The following is a 20,787-nucleotide window of genomic DNA, read 5'->3' as shown; positions in this document are numbered from 1 at the left end:
GACTGCTCGATTGTTGCTGAGAGGGAGGCAATAATACCAAGTGTGTGTTCAGGAATCCGAACCTAATTGTAATTGCTAATTAGTTCATTTTCGAGAAGCAGCAGAGCACTGTCTTTGCATAAAAGTTTATTCAGGATAGAGTCTCAAGGGGATGCAAGGACTTGGATGCTCCTCGGAGCCCGTCCCCTCTGGATGGCTACAGCAAAAGGAATCACGGATTTTGCCTGGTTACTCCCACTGTGTGTGGCAGACAGAGGGAGAGAGGGGGAGGGGGAGGGGAAGGGTCAAGCAAGCAAGGGGGGAGAGAGGGAGAGGAGGAGGGGGAAGTTGAGGGAAAGGAGGGAAAGGTGGAAGGAAGGGGAGGAAGAAGGACGGAGGAGAAAAAAGGAGCAGGGAATGTGGTGTGGAAGGAAAGGAGTAAGGACACAATTGCCTAACAATGCTATGGTTTTCCAGACTAAACATGCTTGCTCAAGAAGACCCAGAGAAAAAAAGGGGTATTCCCTGTAACCACCCTGTCCGCGGTCTTCCTTCAAGAGCCACGAGGATGAGTCCTCAGGAAGACAGAACAAAGCAACACACACACAAAAAACAGAGCTCACTTCCCTCTGGGGATTGTCCTGAAACACCAGATGTCCGGCCCGTAAACCACAGCAGCTGCGCGGACAGAGTTCCCAAGTCGCCTCTCCTTCCCGCTCCTCATGCTACACAAGTCCCTGTGCCCTGCCGTCTGGCGGCAGCTCCCTCTGCACCCCGTGCAGACTGTGGGAGTCCCAGCTCCGAGGCCACTGTGCTGCAGACTGTTGACGGATGGGGTTGGCTTGGTCTGGACACGGCCGTGCTGGCCCCTAAGGGACAGACTGCCTGCCTTCCCCAGCCCTCCAGACCCCCGTCACATTTGCATGCAGTTTCATTCAGCTCCAGAGTCACCCCTTCCGTGTTGCTTCTGTTCCTAGGCGCACTCTTCCCCCAGGGCTGGAAGACGAGCACACTGCCAGTCATACATGTACTGTGTGCGCACCATGTGCTGCGTGTCAGGACCAGGAGCAGCTGGGTTCCTCTTCGGCGCTCCTCTGCCTTCTCCCTGGCGCTCGGACTCTGTGAGTGAACCAGACTTCCTTTCTCCATTGCCTCGGGTGCCGGGAAGCTCAAAGTCAAATTGTGACCCATCGCTGGCAATGACAGACTCTCACGATGTGACCTAAGATCCTAACCTTTCCCTGTTTTCCCTCATTTTTCCTCACTCTGCTTTTCCCTCACCCTGACTTTTACTACCTGCTTGAAACAGCAAGTCCCTGGGCTGCTTTTGTTGGGAGCGGGTCAACTACAATGGGTCATCATACAAATAAAACTACAATGGGTCATCAAACAAATAAAAAGTCAAAGGCAGTCCATAAACATCTCTGTCATTTCCGCAAGAATCTTGGAACTTTTGAGGGAAGTGAAGCTCAGAGACTTTCTGTAACTTCTTCAAGGTCATGCAAGGTGGAAGTTGAAGAGCTCGAGGTGAAAGCTATGCCCACCTGACTCCAGAGCTCATGCTCTCGACAGTCAGAACTGCTGATATTTTAGCGAGTGCTTCCTGTAGCTGGTTTCACGCTGAGTGCCCCGCATGTATTATCTCATCTATTCTCACCACGTTCCTGAGAAACAGCTACTATTATCACAGCCATTTTACAGATGAAAAAAGTGAGGCTCAGAAAGACCCAAGAACTTGGCCCAGGTTACTGAGTTTACTGAGATTCAAACCCCCAGGGCCTGGGCTTTGAATTTCTGCACTCTTTCCAGTTTCTCTGACTTGTAATAGAAATAACTATACCAAAAAAAAATTTCTAATTAAATGTTTGACTTCTTTGGAAGGCCCAACTGCCTAGTTATACATCACAAAGGCTTATCAACTGACAAATCCCGTTGGAGAAATGGGTGTCTGGCTAGAAGTAGGTATTTCTGAGTTTCACAGTTCTTCGTGGAGCAGATGGATTAAAACCACAAAGTCTGTGTGCAGTACTGGATTTAAATGTCAGCCTGAGCATGACAGGGAGGAAGATAATTACCTAGCGCCCCAAAGGGTGGAAAGAAAAGCCTTCGGAAAGGGCAGCGCTGCTCACTGGCGCCATCTGGCAGTAAAGATGGGTAAGTGCTCTCAGAAGGAAACCAACGACTCAACGGGGCTCCTTGTGTGTTGAGCGCTTAATACACATCTTTCTTTTTTTTTCCCTACCAAACCTGCAAAGAGATGTCATTATTATATAAATGAGGAACTCAAGGTATTCAATAACTTGTCAAAAGATGTGACCACAACCTGCTTAGCCTCCCTGGACCTCTGTTTCCATGCCACTGTGCAAACCCTCCCAGGTGGTTTTCCTCGGTAGCTCCTACCTCCTCCAGCCCCTCACGGCTGGTGTCGCGTACGCACCACACGCTCCTCCGACAGGCAGGGGACATGTCAGCAGTGGGCACTAACGGGGCTGCTGTCCTCTGTGCCCACACGGCTGGCCCAGTTCACAGAAGGGGGCTCGTGCCCTGGAGACAATGCCTGAGGCTCCAGCCCTGAATTTCAGTTCGCGTAGCCCGGGCCTTTCTATGCGGTATCCACTCTCTCCGACCCAGAGGTACACCCGTGGGGTTCCAACCTTTGACTCGGTTTTTAAACACTAGCCAATTCACCATCGTGGGGGCCGTGAGAAGATGAGAAAGAGGCCTGCTAGCTGAGGACTCGGCTTCCATACTCCTGTTTCAGCCACAGCAACAGCCTCGTTTTTATTTCTCTTAAAGTTTAGTTTTATTAAGAGGCTTTGCTTTAGCAAAGTTTGGCTCCGCGCTGGTCGACTGCAACATTGCCAGGGGCACCCCGGACTTGCCCTCTGCTGCCAGCACTCCACTCTGAGACATCACGCCAAGCGGCCTCTCTGTTACGTTGCCTCCTCCCTGCTCCGGAACACCCGCTGACTTTTTATCAGCCTCTGAACAAAAAGGTTGTCTTCCGTCACCGAGCCTCTGGGGCCCTCTTCCATCAGAACAAAAGGGTCAGGACGATGCCTTCTGGTCTTCAGTATCCTCCATGCACGGCGAGCAGTCAGGAAGTAAACACAAACCCAGGACACTGTTCCTTCGGGGAAACTTTGCATCCTCCCAGCTCCTAGGGCCCTCCCTACCCTGTGCAAAGGAATCGTATCCTGCAGATCGAACGAGGCATTCCTCGTCACGGCCTACTTTCTGGTGCGCAGCTAAGCTTCCAATTAGAAAAATGACCTGGCGATGTTTAGAAAGTGCCTTCCATTTCCATCCTCTGTTGTCCGGAAAGATACCTACTTCCGGTTGGCCTGGGAATTAGGTTGGGATCAGCTCAGGAATCCCTTGAGGACTTCAGCATTACACCTGGCTCTTGGCGCCCCCTTGTGGCTATCTGTCACCATGCGCAGGTTAACCCGATGAACATAAATAAACATCGGAAAGCAGGCCCCCAGCTAGGAGCCAAATATGCTAGGGAGGCATTTTCCACGGAGTAGCTCACTTATCCTCACGATGGTCCTCTGCAGTAGCTACTAGTCATTTAATAACTCGTTCTGAGTAACATAGCTAATGCTGTTTTTTTAAAAAAATAAAAGCATCCATATAACTATAAACAATATTAGCAGCAATGATTGTTACATAACTTACTATAACATAATGTGTTGATGACATACATTTATTTACACATATATACAGATAATCTCCTTCTCTTGAATCAAATACAGGGCACCCTGCTGGCCTCCGATTTTCATTTACTTTGTTTTTCCGGCATTTTACCTGGCTTCGTCTATTGTCTTAGACGTGTCTGCGGCCCTGGCTGGTGGTTTGCCGCTTTGATCCTGCTCAGCCCAGCTGGAAGACAGACCCCTGGGAAACGCACTGGGGCCTCATTCTTTGGCCAGCAGGAGCAGAACAAGGTTGTCTGCGTCGTCAGCACACCAGGGCCTGGGGAGAGGTGAGAGCTCTCTGGGAAGAAGGGGACGAAGGACAAGGAGGGCAGCCAGTCCAGCCGGCACATCCCACAACACTGCTTCCCGGAGCTCGTCCAACTCAGGGCTCGGCCTGGAGAAGGCCCTCTGGTTACGATGCTGGAACAGACACTCGGATTAAAGGTAGTGTGAGGTGGGGAAGGGTCTTGTTTTGGGGAGAATCGCAGGCACATCGAAGGAAGAGCTGGGGCTCCCAAAGCAAAGGAGAACCGGAGAGGGTGATAGAGAAGGCGGTTTCAGCGTCCACGAGCAGAAGGCTGGGCTTGTCTACTCGGTGCGGCTGCCCGTCGGCGGAGTCAGAACTGGGGCCAGCCGTCTGCCGCCCTGAGTACATGACAACGAGCTACCTGCAATGACCCCCTTGTGACGGCCTCAGCAATGGCATTTGGTGGGACCACAGGGACCCAGCAACTCTCCCTCTTGCCAAGGAACACGTACAGCCCTTCACCGGGGCCCCTCTCGCATGGACAAATCAAACGGAATAACATATCCAGCCTGCCCAGCACACGGGAAGGTGACTTTCTACCCACTTTGTTGTAAAAGCACATTGACACAACGGACAACAATTCTAAAGAACTGTTTTTTTCTTCCCTCTGAATTCTTATTTCCCCTCTGAATATAATTGCAATCATTATAATACTGGATTACTGCTACGGCTGACGCTAAATCCCTCTGTTTGCACTGGGTGGGATTCCATGGGAAGTGGGTCTCCCCTCAGCCCCTGCCCCAGCCCCATAGATGGGGTTCGAGAAGCTGCCTCCCCAGGGTGGTCTCACAGAAAGAATGACAATTACTCCCACTGAGATGTCTCGGCCAGGTGCTGTGCTGCACATGCATTACCCACCCCCCCGCCCCCGGACCTCTGGGAGAGAGGTATCGGAACTCCAGCGTTATGCATGAAGAAACTGAAGTTTAGGAAGGTTCTGCTGCTTAGCCTGAGCTATTTTGTTCGTGGTCCAATTCATGAACGAAAGGTTTTCTTGAGCGCCTGCCGTGTCAGTGCTGAAGCCCAGCTAACCTTTGGTTGGGATCTTAAGGGGGATTTTAAAGCCCAGTCACCTAAGCCTGGGTCACTGTGATCAAATCCCAAAACCACACAGTTAAAAATGACAACTAGAGGCCCTGGCTGGGTAGCTCAGTTGGTTAGAGCAGCGTCCCAATACACCAAGGGTGTGTGTGGGTTCGATCCCCGGTCAGGGCACATAGAAGAATCAACCCATAAATGTGCAAATAAGTGGAACAACAAATCAGTGTTTCTCTTTCTCAAATAAATTTTAAAGATGAAGTGGAAATGTGTACCTATATTATTTTTCTTGAACACTGATGATTTTCATCAACAGGGAGCTTCAACTAGAGGAATCGGCCCTTGGGCCTCTTCCCCTTCCCTACTGTCTCCCCGGCCAATCCCACTCACGACAAGGGCTTAACCTGCCAACTCTATTTGGATGAGTCCCAAGTCTTTAACTACGGTTCAATCTGTTCCCTGGGTTCTGGACTTACAACTCTCCAACTACCCATGAGACATCTCCTCCTGGGGTCCCTAAGGGACCTCAAACCCAATGTGCCCCAAACTGAGCCCATCCGGTTCTGTCCCAGCCAAGCGTCTTCTCCCCTCGTCCCTGTCTCCCCGGACAGCCAGGGCAGGGACCCGCAGGTCGGTGTGGACTTCGCTCTGACTCCCTCTTCCCAGGTCTGACTGGTGGCCAGGTCCCGTGGAGGAGGGGCTCTCAGGGTAAGGCGTCCAGGTCGCCAGCATCTCTCTCTGACCACGCCCTCCCTGAGGCCCCTGTTGCAAAGCAGGCCCCTGTCCTCTCCTGCCTGAGCTGTTGCAATGGATTCCTAACCTGTGCACCTTTCTGCAGCCTCAGACCCCTCCAGGCTGTCCTTCCCTTTCCTGCCAGAACGTCCCCTCTAAACACAGACATGAGTACGTCTCCACCCTGCACCTTTGGGCATGCCCCTCACGGGGGATTTGGAAACAGGAGTCCGTCCGTTCTTCGGACGGTTGTCCTTCTCTGGTGGCCTGGGCCAGGCACCTTCACCTCCCTGGACCTCGGTTCCCTCGTGTGTGGGGGGGGTGGGGCTTGTACCACCGCCCTCCTCGTGGAGATGGGACAAGCCAATGTGCTCAGAGAGGTAAGATGCTTGGTCCACCGTGGCGAGTCAGGCAAACCTAAGGTCCTGTTGTCGCTGCACCTCAGAAGGTCCCCAACACAGACGAGGAGAGAGGGATCGCCCCTTGATGCGAGTCCACCCATGAGGAGCATGCTAAGTGCACGGTCGGGTCCCTAATGATGAGGACGGGCGTCTGGTTTCTCCACCACGTTACGTCCCTAGAGGGAGAGGAGGCTGCCATTCACTCTCACTGGTTCTGGCGTGCCATCCGATCGCAGCTCTTTCTTCTCCCCCTTCAAATCTTTTACTCTTCCGAGACCTTCCTGCGTGCAGGCTGCTGGATGACAGGTCTCTGCAACCCGGGTGGGACCACACAGCGAGAACAGCCTGGTGGAAGGGCGGGGGCTTAAGGGCGACAGCGCAGTCCAGGTGTAAGCTGTAAAGACCTAACAAGCCCCTCGCTGAGCGAGGCTGCCACAGCGGCCCGCTTCCGTCTCCCAGGAGGAGGAACGTTAGAGGGCTGGAGGGAGAGCACGAAGCAGATGGTGAGTGTGCAGAGAAGGGGCCCTCCCCCCACCCCCCGGTCAGCTGCAAAAAGGGTCGTCGGATGGTAGCGTCCCCAGGCAGGCGTGAATACCCAAGAGAGAGGAGCGAGGCCTCGGCTCCTGACTGGGCCCCGTGCGGCGTGCAGGTGTTCCTCATGCCTCCGAGGCCTGAGGACGGAAGGTAGAGGTGGTTGGTTACACACGGGGCTGAGAGCAGACGGGGTCTGAAGCAGCCACAGTTTTCTAGGTTCCAACGCAGGGTGGGGGAGTTGCAGATTTCTCTGAGTCTCCAGGAAGACCGGGAGAGTCAGCCAGCAGGTGGATCCCGACAGGGTCTGCATCCTGATGCAGCCGAGGGGCAGTAGCTACTCCCCAGGTAACCACACCTGAGGCTCAGGCTGAGGCCAGTGCAGCGGTGAGAGGGGCCTCCCTGGCCTCTAACAGCCACCCAGGGCTCAGAACTCAGACACCGTCCTAGAAAGTCCCAGGAAGGAAGAGAAGAAAACGTGGAACCGACCGAGACAGCCGGACTGAGAACTCTGTTTGGAGCAGAGAGGGGGCAGGGGGCATGGAGACTGGTGGGGGCTGGGTCACCACAACTAACAAAGTAGGCATGCCTCTCTGAGACCCGCGAGCTACGTCCGATCCCCTGTGAGTGGGTGTCTGTATGTCTGGATCCCTGTGGGATTGCAAGTCCCGTGTGGCCTGTTTTGCGTCTGAGGCGTCCCTGCCACCCCCAGGCCCACCTGAGACCCTGGTGGAGGTGTTCTGAAATGAGCGGAGCCGGAAACAGGTGCTTCTGGTGCACCTGGGCTGAGCCTGTCTTCGCGGTTGCGTTCATCTGGGGATCGGCTCATTGCCGTGCCCCCAACTTGACCTTTCTCGTTCTCTATTTCTTGGTCCACAGAATGGAGGTAACACTGGTCCCCAGGGTAGTACAAGGTTAGACGGTGTGAGGCGTCTGGGAGCTGGCTGCGACCTAGAAAGGCCTGTGGAGTGATATTTTGGAACGGCCTTGCCCTGTGGGAGGCGCCACTCCCGCGTCCTCTCTCCTCCTGAGCGGTGCTCTGGCTCATTCACTCAGTTCCCTTTGACAGACAGGTGTCACGTGCTTGCAGTGCGTCAGGCACGTCACAAAGCGCCTCACCTGGGTGATGGCGACCTGGGAACGGAAGGCGGTGGATCTTAGGTTCGACAGAATCCTCGCAGGGAGCGGTGTGTGTGGCGGGGTGGACCGGCTGCCTGGGGTGGGGACTGCGACCCCCAGGAGGCACCCATCTGTCACGAGGCCTGTGGGCGTTGGGCATTGAAAACCTGCATCAAAATGGCCTGAGCAAGTTGTTGGCACTCCTGGCTAGAAGGTCCAGAGTTCACTAGACTTCAGGTTCAATGACACAGTGGCTTAACCACGGCATTGAGGGCTGTTGTTTGGGGGGGGGGGTTTCCCCCTTTTCTGTTCTGCTGTCTACATTGAATGCCTCACCCTATAACGAGCTCCCCTCAGGGTACGGGGCTGTCAGCTTGCTTGTTCACAAGGAAGCGGGGCAGGGAGGGCACCCAGAAACTGAAGCCACAGCTCAGGACCTCGACTACCCTATCTTTTTTTTAATTCTTTACCCGAGGATATGGTTATTGATTTGAGAGGGAGAGAGAGGGAGGGGGAAGGGGGGGGGGAGAGAGAGAGAGAGACAGAGAGAGAGAGAGAGGGAGAGAGAAAGAGAGAAAGAGAGAAAAGAAAGAAAGAAAGAAAGAAAGAAAGAAAGAAAGAAAGAAAGAAAGAAAGAAAAGAAAGAAAGAAAGAAAGAAAGAAAGAAAGAAAGAAAGGTACATCGATTGGTTGCCTCCTGTATAAACCCTGACCATGGATGGAACCCACAACCTAGGTATGTGCCCTGACTGGGAATCGAACCTGCAAACTTTTGGTGTACAGGATGATGCTCCAACCTCCTGAGCCATTTGGCCAGGACTTGACCACCCTATCTTCCTCAGTTGTCCCTTCCTCCACTCTTGTGAGTCCCTAACTCTGCATGATTTCCTTCACAATTTGAAACATTATTTATTTTACTTATTATTTACTTGTCTATCTATTGGTTCGTAGCCAGCCAGCTCCTCCTCTGGCATATAAGCTCCGTGAGGTCATGGATCTCATCTTGTTCACACTGGCCCCAAAACCACCTTCTCAAAAGAACGGGTCCCTCCTTGATGCACAGGGGAGAGGCAGACTCTGTTAAGGGGGGTCTTCTTTCCCTATCCTCCTCCCCAAGCCCACCTCGCTTCCTGCCTGGGCTCTGACGACTGGGCAGAGCTGCTGCCAATCAGGAACTGGCTGGACTAAGAGGCTCTCAGCGGCCCCACAGAGGCACGCCTCTCTAGACGAGGTCAGCCAGAGTTGGGGCAGCCTGGGTGCGCAGACGGGACTGTTGACTGGGGAGCCCGGGTGCAGTTGGGAAGCAAGATGGATAGGCCAGTTGTCCCTGCAGGAAGGAGGAAAGGGGTCGTGGGCAGCAAGGTCGGTAGTCAAGTGGGTGACAGCAAAATGGCCTGAGGTGAGGGGTTCCGGACCAGGTCCGAACAGAGAAGGTGGGCGGAGCTCCGGGGATGCGACCCTTGAGGGTGCCTTCCTGAGCGTGCTGGCCACCACGCTTCGCACAGGCCATGCCCCCGGGGCCTGGGACATAAATAGTAACAGCAGTCCGGCGCTCTGCGAGAGCATTTGGTAACTGACAGAGCAGAACCCCAGACGTGACCTCATCGCACTGTCACGGCCACCCTGGGCGGGGCTGGGGGTTGGTTTGGTCATTCCCATATTGCCGGCGAGGAAACCCAGCCTCAGAGCGACTTTCCAGAAGCCGCACAGGTCAGAGGAGGAGACGCGGGATGCAGGGAGCCTCCTTTAGCCTCAAGTGCGTCCCCCCACAGCGTGGTGGGGGGAGAACGGGCCACTGACTCCCTGAGGTGGAAATACGCGTATACCCCGCAGGCCGGGGGGTGGGGGGGGTTGTTTTGCCTTATTTGTTCTCCTGCTTAGAGCTAAGCTGCTGCGTACTCTTGTGTGCCTATGACGTTTCCCATAATAACAAAGTTAAAAAAATAAAGAGAATACGGGGGAGCTGTTTGGTCAGCCCCTGGCCAAGACCGTCCAGGAAAGATCAGGTGACGAAGGGGTTGGGCTTCAGCCCTTTACGACTGGACTTGACAAGAGAAGAACAAACGTTTGGGAGTAAGACACACGAAAACTCACGTGTGAGCTCCAGCAGCTAAAAGAGAAGGCACAAAGGCATGAGTTGTTCCCTCCGGGTTTTATATTCTCTTGCCAGATCCTTTAATGACGCTTCTGTTCCTCGTTCCCCAAATGTAATCCCCCCCCCCCCAGACTTGAATAAAGAGCAGACGGTGCCTTGCGGAGCCCGGGCAGAGCGGACTTGCAGAATCCAGTCTTGCCTGGGTGCAGGCCCCGCTGGAGCTGCAGCTCACGGTGTGACAGCAGGTCTCAGCTCACCCCCTCGGAGGCCCCCGGTCTCCAGCTGTAACGGAGGAAGCAGACCACTTACCCCCGCAAAGGCCCCCCGAGAAAACGGAGGAAGGCGGCAGAAAGGCCCTTGGACCATGCCCAGAGCAGCCCGCCGGGGGCCGAGAGATGACATTCCTGGATGGATGGAGCAGATGGATGGAGCGCTCCGCAGACTCGCCTGGGTGCGGGGGCTCTGGCAGTGCTGGCCTCCCCTGGCCCCGAGTCAGAGCCGGAAGGGCCTCAGTGCCCCGCCTGGCTGGGACCTTACACCTTCTGGAGCTGGGGCTCTGTCTGGGGTTCCGGATGCCTCCCAGTTGATCTGACGTGGTTTCGTCCCATAAGGCGTTAGCAACATGCTCCAATGCTTCAGGAGACAGTGTCCTAAGGACGAGGTGGGGACAGGCTGTGGTGTCCACGCTAAGGGACAGAGCACAATCTCAAAGAGTGGGGCACTTCAAGGAGTGCAGGCCATTGTCATTCAGCATGGCAATGAATTTTTTAAAAAAAATTTACATTCTTCATTTTGTGTTGTTCAGACTGAGCTTTGCCAGATGAAAGGGAGAGGTGGCCCAGAGAGATCTGGGGGGTGAGGGGAAGGTCGTCTGGGGTTAAGCCTGGCGCCAGACTTCCTCCCTTCGCTGTCACTTTCGAAGACTTCCGTGCACGTGCTGATGGTGCATGTGACAGCCAGTCTCCCAGTGTCCTGTCTTCTCAATGCCACTGCTGTTCTTTCAACAGATGCTCCCTTGGGTGCCACTGACCACTGCGTCTTCATTTGATCACTCATTCATTCCCGTCTCAATAGGCGGGTACCAAGTAGTTCCCATGTGTCAACAACTTCTTTTGGGACAGGAGTTCAAAGATTAGACACTTACATTACCTCGAGGGCTGTTGTGTGGAAGAGATGAGTTCGGCGGTGTGATCAGTGGCTGTCATCACAGGATGGCTTTGGAGAACGCGACGGGGGAGCCCTTTTGAAGCCCAGTGGGGCCTTTCGGGAGGAGGTGACACTTGGACTTGGACTTGAAGGATAAGGAGGAGTTTTCAGTGTGGATGGATGCCGTGAGGGTGGGGGAGGGAGAGCATCCTGGGCAGAGGGTGCAGCACGTGCGAGGGCACGGAGACATGGGGAAGCGGCGGCAGGCGTGTCGGTGGGCTGGAGGGTGCCGGTGGTGTGGCAACAGAAGGGTCCAGGTGGGTAGGCAGGTGCCAGGTCCAGCCCTGGGCTTTTCCTGAAGGAGAAGGGGAACTATTCTGTAGGATGAGATCAGATTCTGGCCTCTGGTAGAAATGTAGGGACTAGGTTATGGGGAAGTTCAGAATGAGTCACCCCAAGATGTGCCTCTGTGGTAGGCAGTTTCTCTTGAGCTAAAGGCAACTTCAGCCCCAGACTCAAGAGAAACCTCTGAAGGGCGTGGATGAGGGGCCTGGCCCATAATAGGAGACTATCCAAGATACCTCCTATTGACCTGTCTCTGGGGTGGGGGAAATTCTGTTTAGCTAACACTGCTCCCCTTATCCTGCAAGGACCCTCTGAAGCCCCCGGGGCACTCCCCCTCCCCCCTGGGTCAGGATGTCCTATATACCCACATTCCCCCTCCATCCTGACTCTTATGTGCGTGGGGTCCCCATACACAGGTATGTATTAAATGTGTTATTTTCTCCTGCTAACCTGTCTCACGTCTCCTTGATTATTAGGTGAGCCAAACGAACCTTAAGGGGAGATGAAAGCTTCTTCCTGCCCCCCAATTCAAGATGTGTGGGACTGAAGGAGGAGGATGGGTGACAGAGAGACTTTGGGGGGCTCTCCCCGTAAACCAGCTGAGAACGGATAGGGGCCCGGGCTCAGGCAGCGCCTGCAGAGGCGAGGGGGGACGAGCACCGTGTTGGCTCACTCGGGAATAGAAGAGAAGAATCGAGTTTGGTTTTGGTTTTGTTTCAAAGGTTTGTAAGAGTTTATTCAAGTCAAACTGATGACATGGCTGGAAGCAAGATCTCCAATGCTCTGAGGAGAATCAAGTTAGAGGCCAAAAAAAATGTATTTAGCTTTGAAAATATTGACTTGGAGGTAGATATGGGACATGTGGGAATAGCTCACAAATATTTATATTAAGAAAATGGAGTTAGCCCTGGCTGGTGTGGCTCAGTGGACTGAACACCATCCTGCAAACCATGTGGTTACAAGGGCGATTCCCAGCTGGGACACAGGGAATCTGGGCTGCAGGCCAGGTCTCCAGCTGGGGGTGTGCGAGAGGCAACGGATTGATGTTTCTCTCCCTTTCTTTCTCTCTCCCTTCTCTCTCTCAAAAATAAATAAGACCTTAAAAAAAAGAACCTGCATTAAATTGAGCAATTTAGGAAAAATTAAACATATTTAAAAAAAAAAAGAAAAAGGGACTTAAAGATTTAGAAGACAGAAGGGCGTTTGGGGCTCGAGACCCTCCCCACGGGCATCGGTGAGGCCCTGAGGGACGAGTGAGGAGGGAGGGGAAGCGAGGGGCTGAGGAGGACCCCGGAAGCCGACACTGAAGGACCAGGAGAGCGGGAGGTGGTCGATGTGACAAACGTCCAACCTGCAGAGAGTTTCAGTGGGAGTTTATTTGACCCAACCTGGGGACATGTGCTGGGGAACAAGGTCTCAGGTGCTCCAGTGGCGAGTGACCGTGCTGAAGCTGCTTTTGTGCGTTTGAAATTGAGGAGGGGACATACATGGAGGGGGACTGGGAGCAAGGTGGGAATCGGATGACAGGGTGATCAATAGGACTTTGTGCCCTCCTGAGGGTGAACAGCCCCTTCCCCGGCTCTTACTTTTGGAGTTTCAAAGGCCTGCTGACCTAGGTGCACAGAACAACGGACGAGACTGGCTTAAAAGCTTTCACTAAAAAAATTAGAGTCCGGGTATGACTACCCACCTTGACCTGCCCACTCAGACATTTAGGATCCCCGGTGAGGTTACTTTCCATAGAAACTCTTTTTTTTTTTTTTATCCACAAGGTGCCAGGCGAGAAGACAGAGAGGCCAGAAAGGCCTGAGGGACACCGGGAGGCAGGTACGTGAGGGAGGCCAGGCTGAGGGGAGACCGAGGCAGGGTAAGGGTGGCGGAGCCCGGGGGGGAGCCCTGGCTGGCAGAGCAGGACCCACGCCGCTGACGGGCCCGGGGAAGAGCCTTCAGCAGGAACGTGGCCGTGGACCAGTCAGTCACCCGAGATGAGCGGAGCTAGTGGAAATGCCATCTGCTTGTAGCCTTGGCCCTGATTTCTAGCCGAGGGTCATTTCACCTTCTGAGGGAGGGAAATGGGTGGACTTCAGCACCTACTGGTGGTCAGGTTCAGTGCTGGACACCTGGTGCAAACAGTCTCACTGTAGCCCGGGGAGGCGGACTGCATAACCCTCCCTCTCCAGAGGAGGCGACCCAGGCGCAGCACGGCCAGGCCACTCCCCTCCCCGCTGGCTGCCGGGTCATCCCCCAAAGCAGACCTGTGATGACCCATCCCGGGGCCTCACATCTGAAGAGCCAGCCTTTCCTGTTGCATTGGCTCAAGCTCCTTAAAGACAAAACAAACAAACAAACAAACAAAAAAAGATAGCCCTGGGTCAGATATAGGATACGATTCCCACCACTGAGGCCTCCACACAAAGGAGTTAAGCCAATGGGCAGGAGAGGGAGGAGACGATGCACGAAGAAGCTTTCTTCTGAAGGAGCGACGGACGGATGGCAGGGAGGGAGGACAGGACGGCTGGGGTGACTTCGGCTCCTTCCCCATTCCCGAGCGGCACCCCTGCCCCTGCACAGTCACACCACTCAGGCTGCTTGGGGACACGCTGGCCCACTTTTTATCTTTAAGATTGGTGCTCATTTTCAAATTAATATTTTTCCACTGTTCCACCACCCTCTGAGGCTGATGGCCACATTACTGCCATTTGCGTCGTAAAGACACGCAAACCGAGACTTGGGGACGTGCCCAAGCCCTCCTCGCTCTCTGGGAGCCACGGCTCAGACACCGGCGTCTTTCTGCCAGACCCGGGGGTGGACGATTCCCCAGGGAATGTCGTCACGAATGCCAACACCCCACACAAGTGACAGTGGCCCTTCCAAGGCCCTGCGTATCCCTGTTAGAGAGAAAAACTGTTCACGACACTTGTTACAGAGGGAAGGGCAGACTGTGCTAGGGGTTGGGGTTGGGCTGCTGCACGGGGGCGTTAGAGTGCTGCAGAGAGACAGGACTGAGCTCAGGGCAGCAAGGACACGTGGGCATTCGTAGACCAGAAGCAGGGAGGAGGCGGTGGACGGAAAACTACTAAGAGGAAACACCAGGGGCTTCGGTGAGAATCCCCTAGAGATATCAGTGGTGAGGATGAGGAATTCCATCTGCTGTCAAGGGCGGGGGACTTTCCACTAAGCGGACTCAGCAGGATTCTTGCTAAAACTGGGCTGAGCGGGCCAAGGACAGAGCCCAAGGTCAGGGACGAGTTGGGAAGAAAACTCAGGAACCCCAGGCAAGTTTGTTTGATCAGAGGAGAGTCTTTGTCCTCGTCACCAAGGCTGCTCTCCTCTCGCTCGAAACACTCAGGCCGGGGCCTCCTTCTGCACCAGGCACACTCCCTGCGAGGGCTCTGCCGCCTCTGCTGGAATGCCTTTCCCTGAGGGTATCGGGGCCTTGCAGGTCTGAGCTCAACCCGCCCTCCTCAGCCAGGCCTTCCCCAGGTGGCCCATGTATGAGCTCCTGTCCACCCTCTCCCCCTGCCCCTTTCGGGCTGAGTTTTCTCCACAGAGCTCATCACCATTTACCATACGACTTACACATTTGGTTTATTGTCTATTCCCCGCCCCACCCCTACCACAATGAAAGCAGGAGTCCCAGGAGGCAGGGACCTCAGTCTGCTTTGTTCCCTGCTGTGTCCCCAACACGTGGAACAGCACCTGTGACGTAGGAGGGACTCAGTGTTGAATGAATGGGGCACCTGAATGAAGGTCTCCACAAATAACCCTCAGGTCTTGATGATCTGTGTCAGCGATTGTCAACCTTGTTCATCTCCCGGCGCACATAAACTTATGACTCAAGTCCTGCGGCACACCGCAAATATAGTTCTTGCCAATCTGACCCAAAAAAGTAGGTATAATTTTGATTCATTCACACCAACGGCTATTGTTGTGTTGGCTGTTGTCATTTTTTTAATTTGAAAACCTAAGGGAAAAGGGGTCCGTGCCCCTGACGGAACAGTCAGGGATTGCCTGTTTTAAAAATTCCTGGGGCATACTGGTTGCAAATCGCTGATTTATGCCAACAGCAACGAATAATAGTCCCCAAGGATGGATGATCCGTCCAACAAGTTTATAATGTACTTGACCAAGCGTTATTTCACTTTAATACAGGAATGAACTCAGGTGAACCACAGCATATGTGCCTTGCCATAAGAGTTCTATATGTTATGTGCTTATGGGTGGGGGGGACCAGGGGGAGAAGCCCAGAAATGTTGGGACAGGAAAAGCCATTGAGGATGCAGAGTTGGCTGCAGAAAATTCCACATGCAGACAAGGTCATTTGCCTCACTCCCCAGAGTAACCGAAGGGCTGATGTACATATATACATATACCATGTATAACAGGTCCCTGGCAGGCACCCAGCCTGTATTAGCTGTTAATATTAGATTGTCATTACCTCCCCTTCCAGACGTCCCACGCAGCATTTTCCCAGATACACCTCGTGCTGTTCCTGATGCCTGCCACGCCTTCTCCTGTCCCACGCAGGGCCCATGAGCGTCCAGGCCTGACAGACAGCCCTCCAGACTGTCTGTCCCCTGCCCTGTCTTTGCCCACTGGCCCTGGTAGTTCCCCACTCACGCTTCCGGTCTCCATTGGAATGAGCTCTGCTGGGAGGACTCTGACTCCCCTGGGCAGGGCTCATCATCCCCTCCTCCGATAACGGCGTCCCATACTACCACTGCCACTATGTTGCATGACAAGTCCTAGTTTGTTCCCAAGTCCTTCTCCCCAGAGACAGTAGGAGCCTGGAGGGCAGAGGCTTACCTTATCCGGCGTTGTATCTCCAGCCACTAACACGGGTCACACGCCCCAGACTGGGTGCACGATGGAGGGGCTGTCGGCAGCCCAGGCACTGCTGACAAAAGGGAGATAGCTCGGCCTAGACAGGTGTTTCTCATTCATCATCCCTGCCCCGGGGGGCCAGGTCCCCCTGCTTGCAAAGAACTTGACCCCGGGGGAACGGAAGTGCTGCTGACGTGGAGGGAGCATCGTCCATTCTACGGGGCAGAGGTGACCACAGGCTCCTGTCAGTGAGCTGCTCTGGGGCTCTCCCAAGCAAGAGCTGATTCCAGACTGGGAAACTGAGTGCAGCCCAGCAGATGCAAATCTGCACGAAGTCAGACACCCCTGGTGAAAACTCACTAAATCACTGTCACTTTCCACTGGCCTGCACTCACTGTCCCGTGCCCTGGCCACAGACATCTGGGTGGTGAGCGGATCAGCAAAATCTCACCGGGGCCTCAGATCCAGATTAGGGACTGGGGGCAGGGAACCATCTGGCTGGAGCAACGGGCAGGGCTTTTGCCCGCGTTTTCTTTTCTTCTCATTGTAGCACCCCCAGTGCCTGGGCCAGACCCTGGCACACCCTGGACACCCAGTTAACATTTGCTGGAAGACTGTGACCTGGGGACCCCAACGAACCACGAAGGGTTGGTCTGGTTGAGTGCGTCTCCCAGCAGGCACACACACGTGTGGGTCCAGCTATAATCTCCTCCTTTTCCTACCCCTTCTCCATCTAGTGCTCAGCCTCTGCGTCTTCGGGAATATTGAGTATTTAAAGAACGCTTGTTACGAAAGATGCAAAACCACTGAAAAGCCTGGGGTGACTACCCGCCTCAGTGTAGCCTTGGCCTTGGCTGGTCCAGGACTGCCATGAAGAGCTAAAAAATGCACACGACTTTTTTAAAAAGAGTGCTCCTCCACTGTGCCTTCAAGTTGCTTCTCTATGAAAACTCCCTGCAGGTGGGCTGTAACCACAATTTTAAAAGCTGGGCCATATGGGCAGGAAGCTAACATTTATCTAGTGCCAATCATACACCAGAATGTATACGCCAGAAGCTTCTGGTGTGTGATCTCATCCCCATGGCTGTACTTGGAGGCAGGTGCTGTACCTCTGCAGCAGACGGGAGCTGGGGCTCACAGGTGGCAAGGAACTTGCCTAAGCTCACCCCGCCCACCTGCCACAGACTGGCGGGCACCACTCCCACTCCACACACAGCCCCCAGATGGGATTCAGAAAACACTCTTGATCTTAAGAGAACCGAAGCCTTTTGCTCAATAAATCTTCCTCATTTTTGCAGGGACTGACACATTCGATCGGGTGTATAATGTGGCCGGCTCCAGGTGGCGAGAGAGCCTGGGATAAGGTAAGGTAAGGCTGCAAAGCAGATTTTCCGAAGGCCCCCTCGAGCCTGGCTGGTCTATTTCGACTCGACAACTCCTGACTGCGGTGAAAGTCAGAAGGATAATGAGCTGTGTAGGAGAAGGAGCGCGTTCTCCTGTGTTGAACAGGCTCCTGATGAGAATAGCTTAACTCCCCTTGCAATGCAGCCGAGCGCTTGGTAGCAGCACGGAGACGCTGCAGGGGTGTAGGTGGGAGCCGGCGGCACAGAACGTGGGAACATGTCGGCACTGTCTGCTTAAAATAGCAAGAGCAGCTGCAAGACACGCGTGCAGCACTCCTAACCTCGTTACCCTGCAAACACTCCCCAGGTCCTCTTGGGAACCTTCCCTTTGCTCCATAAGGAAGGCGGCGAGCCACGGCCTCTCAGGCCGGCCCCTTCGGAGGCCAGGCCTCCCTGTCCCGCTCTGTGTCTAACTGGCACCTGAAAGCAGTGGGTAGAGCCTGGACACCAAGCAACAATGCGCATGCGGGAAATGAGCTGCGTGTTTTTTTAAAGGTCTTCCTTTGAGTAAACCTATTAATAAACCTTTGACCCAGGAATTGTACTTCTGAGAATGAAAATAGGCTTCCTGGGGAAAAAAAATACAATAATAAAAAAAAAAAGAAAATAGCTTCCTGGGTTGAGTTTGGCTCTGCCACTCACCTGGTACCAGGAACACCCGCATCTGCCCTTGTTTCCTCGTCAGTGACCTGGGCGTCATAGAACAATCTGATCTGCTCGTAAGGTTTTTTATAAAGATTAAATGAGACACTCCATGTACCTAGTACAGTGCCCAGTAAGGCACTAATTGTTTATTACCTTAAAGGCCCACTCTTGAATATGGGCAAAGCTATGCACCGATGTTCGCCATGGCACTGTTTATGACAATGGACAATTCAAAGCAATGTAAAAAATCCAAAATTCAGTGAATGGCTAAGCAGAATAGGCACATATCCAGTCCGGAGAGATGATGGAGCCACTGAAAACTCTGGCTAGGAACATTACATAATATTTTAAATGCATACGATGCAATGAGTGAGGGGGAAAAACAGTTTACCAAATTACGTGTACGGCCTATTTTATAACTGTATAAAATAGAACACAAATCCTGTAAGTAGAGGAAAGACTGGCAGGAAATACATGAAAATGCATTGGGATGAGTGAACTCTGGCTCATTTTTAGTTTTCTGTTCTCTGTTTTCCAAGGTGTTTTCTGTATTTTTAGAGTGAAAGTATGTGGAACATTTAAAATTATGTTAAAGTTGTTGTTTTTAGCATAATCTGCCTTAAGGCTCCAAGAGTTGCAGAACTTGGTGTAGTTGATTTTATTATGCTCAGAAAAGGGGACCAGAGGGAAGTAGGGCGGGCAAAATAATTCCCCAGGCATTGGTGCTCTGGAAGCTTCAGCGAACAGTCTTTATTTAGGGCCCAGTAGCATTTCCGAGCCAATTTCTCATCCAATTTCCTGCGGTGGCTATGAATGTTCTCCCCGACCCTTGGTCTGGCAGCCGGTAAGGACTGAGAAGCCGTGAATCAGGCCCCAGGCACTGCCTGAGAGCCTGCCTAGGTGTTCTCCTTGGAGTTCAATGTGTCCTAAAAACTTCCGTCTCAGTCCCTCCCCTCCCTCCCACCCCTCCTTCACTCACTGCACTCCTGCTGTGGGCCCAGCGCTTTGCTAGAGGCTGAGGACAGAGCTGGAGACTCAGGCCCTGCTGTGCAAGGGGTCAGCCGCGGGGCCACAGAGGGAGCCCGCGAGCAAACTCAGGCCCATGAGGGAATAATAGTGCTGGAGAGTGAGGGGGAGAGCTCGGCTCACTGGGTGCGGGCCTGGGCCCCCAGCACAGCAGAGGTGGCTTTGGTCAGAGGTGTGGAATGTGCTGACGCTTGCTGGGGTAGAAGGGCTGGGGTAAGGGCATTCCAGGTCAAGGACAGGACAGGTGCAAAAGCAATTCCAAAAGCCCGGTGAGGGCAGGGTGGGGTGAGGGGAGGACGTGGGGTTCAGTAAGCAGGGGCAGAGCGGGAGGAGTCAGCATGGGAGGGAACCATGCTACGAAGGTTGGCCTCAGTATAGGCTCGGTCCGGGTCAGTGGTGTTTTCAACGCAGGGGACAGACATGCTCAGATTCTCTTGCAGAAAGACGACATTGATAGCAGAGAGGAGGATGAGTGCGTCAGAGGGGCGTGGCCAGGGGCAGGGGGTGCAGAGGAGGTGGCAGCAGTGGTCCGACTGGGGGTCCTCAGGGCCTCGCCGAGAGAAAGGAGCTGAGGACCCGATCAGGGAGTTGTGACGGGTGGAGGTGACAGCTCTGGCAGCCTTGCCGGACCTGAGGTGGGCAGTGACAGAAATCAAGGATGGATGGACGGCTACGGCCATGCCATAACTGAGAGGAAACTTCGCAGAAACGGGCTCGTTGGGGGGAGGAAAGATAACGAACGAACCTGGTTTGGGACGAACTGAGTGAAACGTGCTGGGGGGCCGTGGGCAGTGGAGTAGAGGGCCGGCCTTCAGCGAAGTTTTAGGCTGGCGAAACTGATCGGGAAGGCGACAGGACGGGAGTGGGCGCTGGCCCTGGACGTGGGTGAGGTCACCCTGGTGGACTGGAGGGCGGGGTTCTTGGCAACGATCTCGCTGCACGACACTGGGCTTCAAAACTAGCTTTGCCAGGGGGGTATGGTGGGGGGTCTGCCTGGGGTTTAGTGAGGCTCTGAACTGTGTGCACCAAGTCTTCTTCTCCACGTGCATGCCTCGTGAGTTTTCAGATCAAATTCTTCAATTTGTTTGCTCTTGTTGATGGCAAATGCAATGGCGTGTGGTGAACAAGAGGGTTTGGAACTGGACAGATGAGGTTCCAGTGCCGGCTCCCCGATTCTGTTTCCCGATGGCAGGAGTAAAAGAATTACATCCGACGCTCAGAGTGGGTAGGTGACCTGTGTCTGGCTGGTGACCTCAGCCCCGCCGTGTTATTATATAAGCTAAACCCAAAGGCCTTTCTTGGTAAAGCTGCATCATTCATAGAATTCACACTCTTCAGGCCCCAACGAGCGTCTTTTAAACTGAAAGCGTGTGTTCATGTTTGAGCTGACTCTGGCATTTCGGTTACTGAAAAGGGGACTGGCACGTCCTAGATGACAGGACATTTGTTTTTCTCCCCACCCTGGCTTTTCAAAAAAAAAAAAAAGAAAGGAAGA

The sequence above is a fragment of the Phyllostomus discolor genome, chromosome 8, assembly GCF_004126475.2.
Source record: "Phyllostomus discolor isolate MPI-MPIP mPhyDis1 chromosome 8, mPhyDis1.pri.v3, whole genome shotgun sequence".
In the NCBI taxonomy this organism is placed as follows: Eukaryota; Metazoa; Chordata; class Mammalia; order Chiroptera; family Phyllostomidae; genus Phyllostomus; species Phyllostomus discolor.
This window is presented reverse-complemented; position numbering follows the sequence as displayed.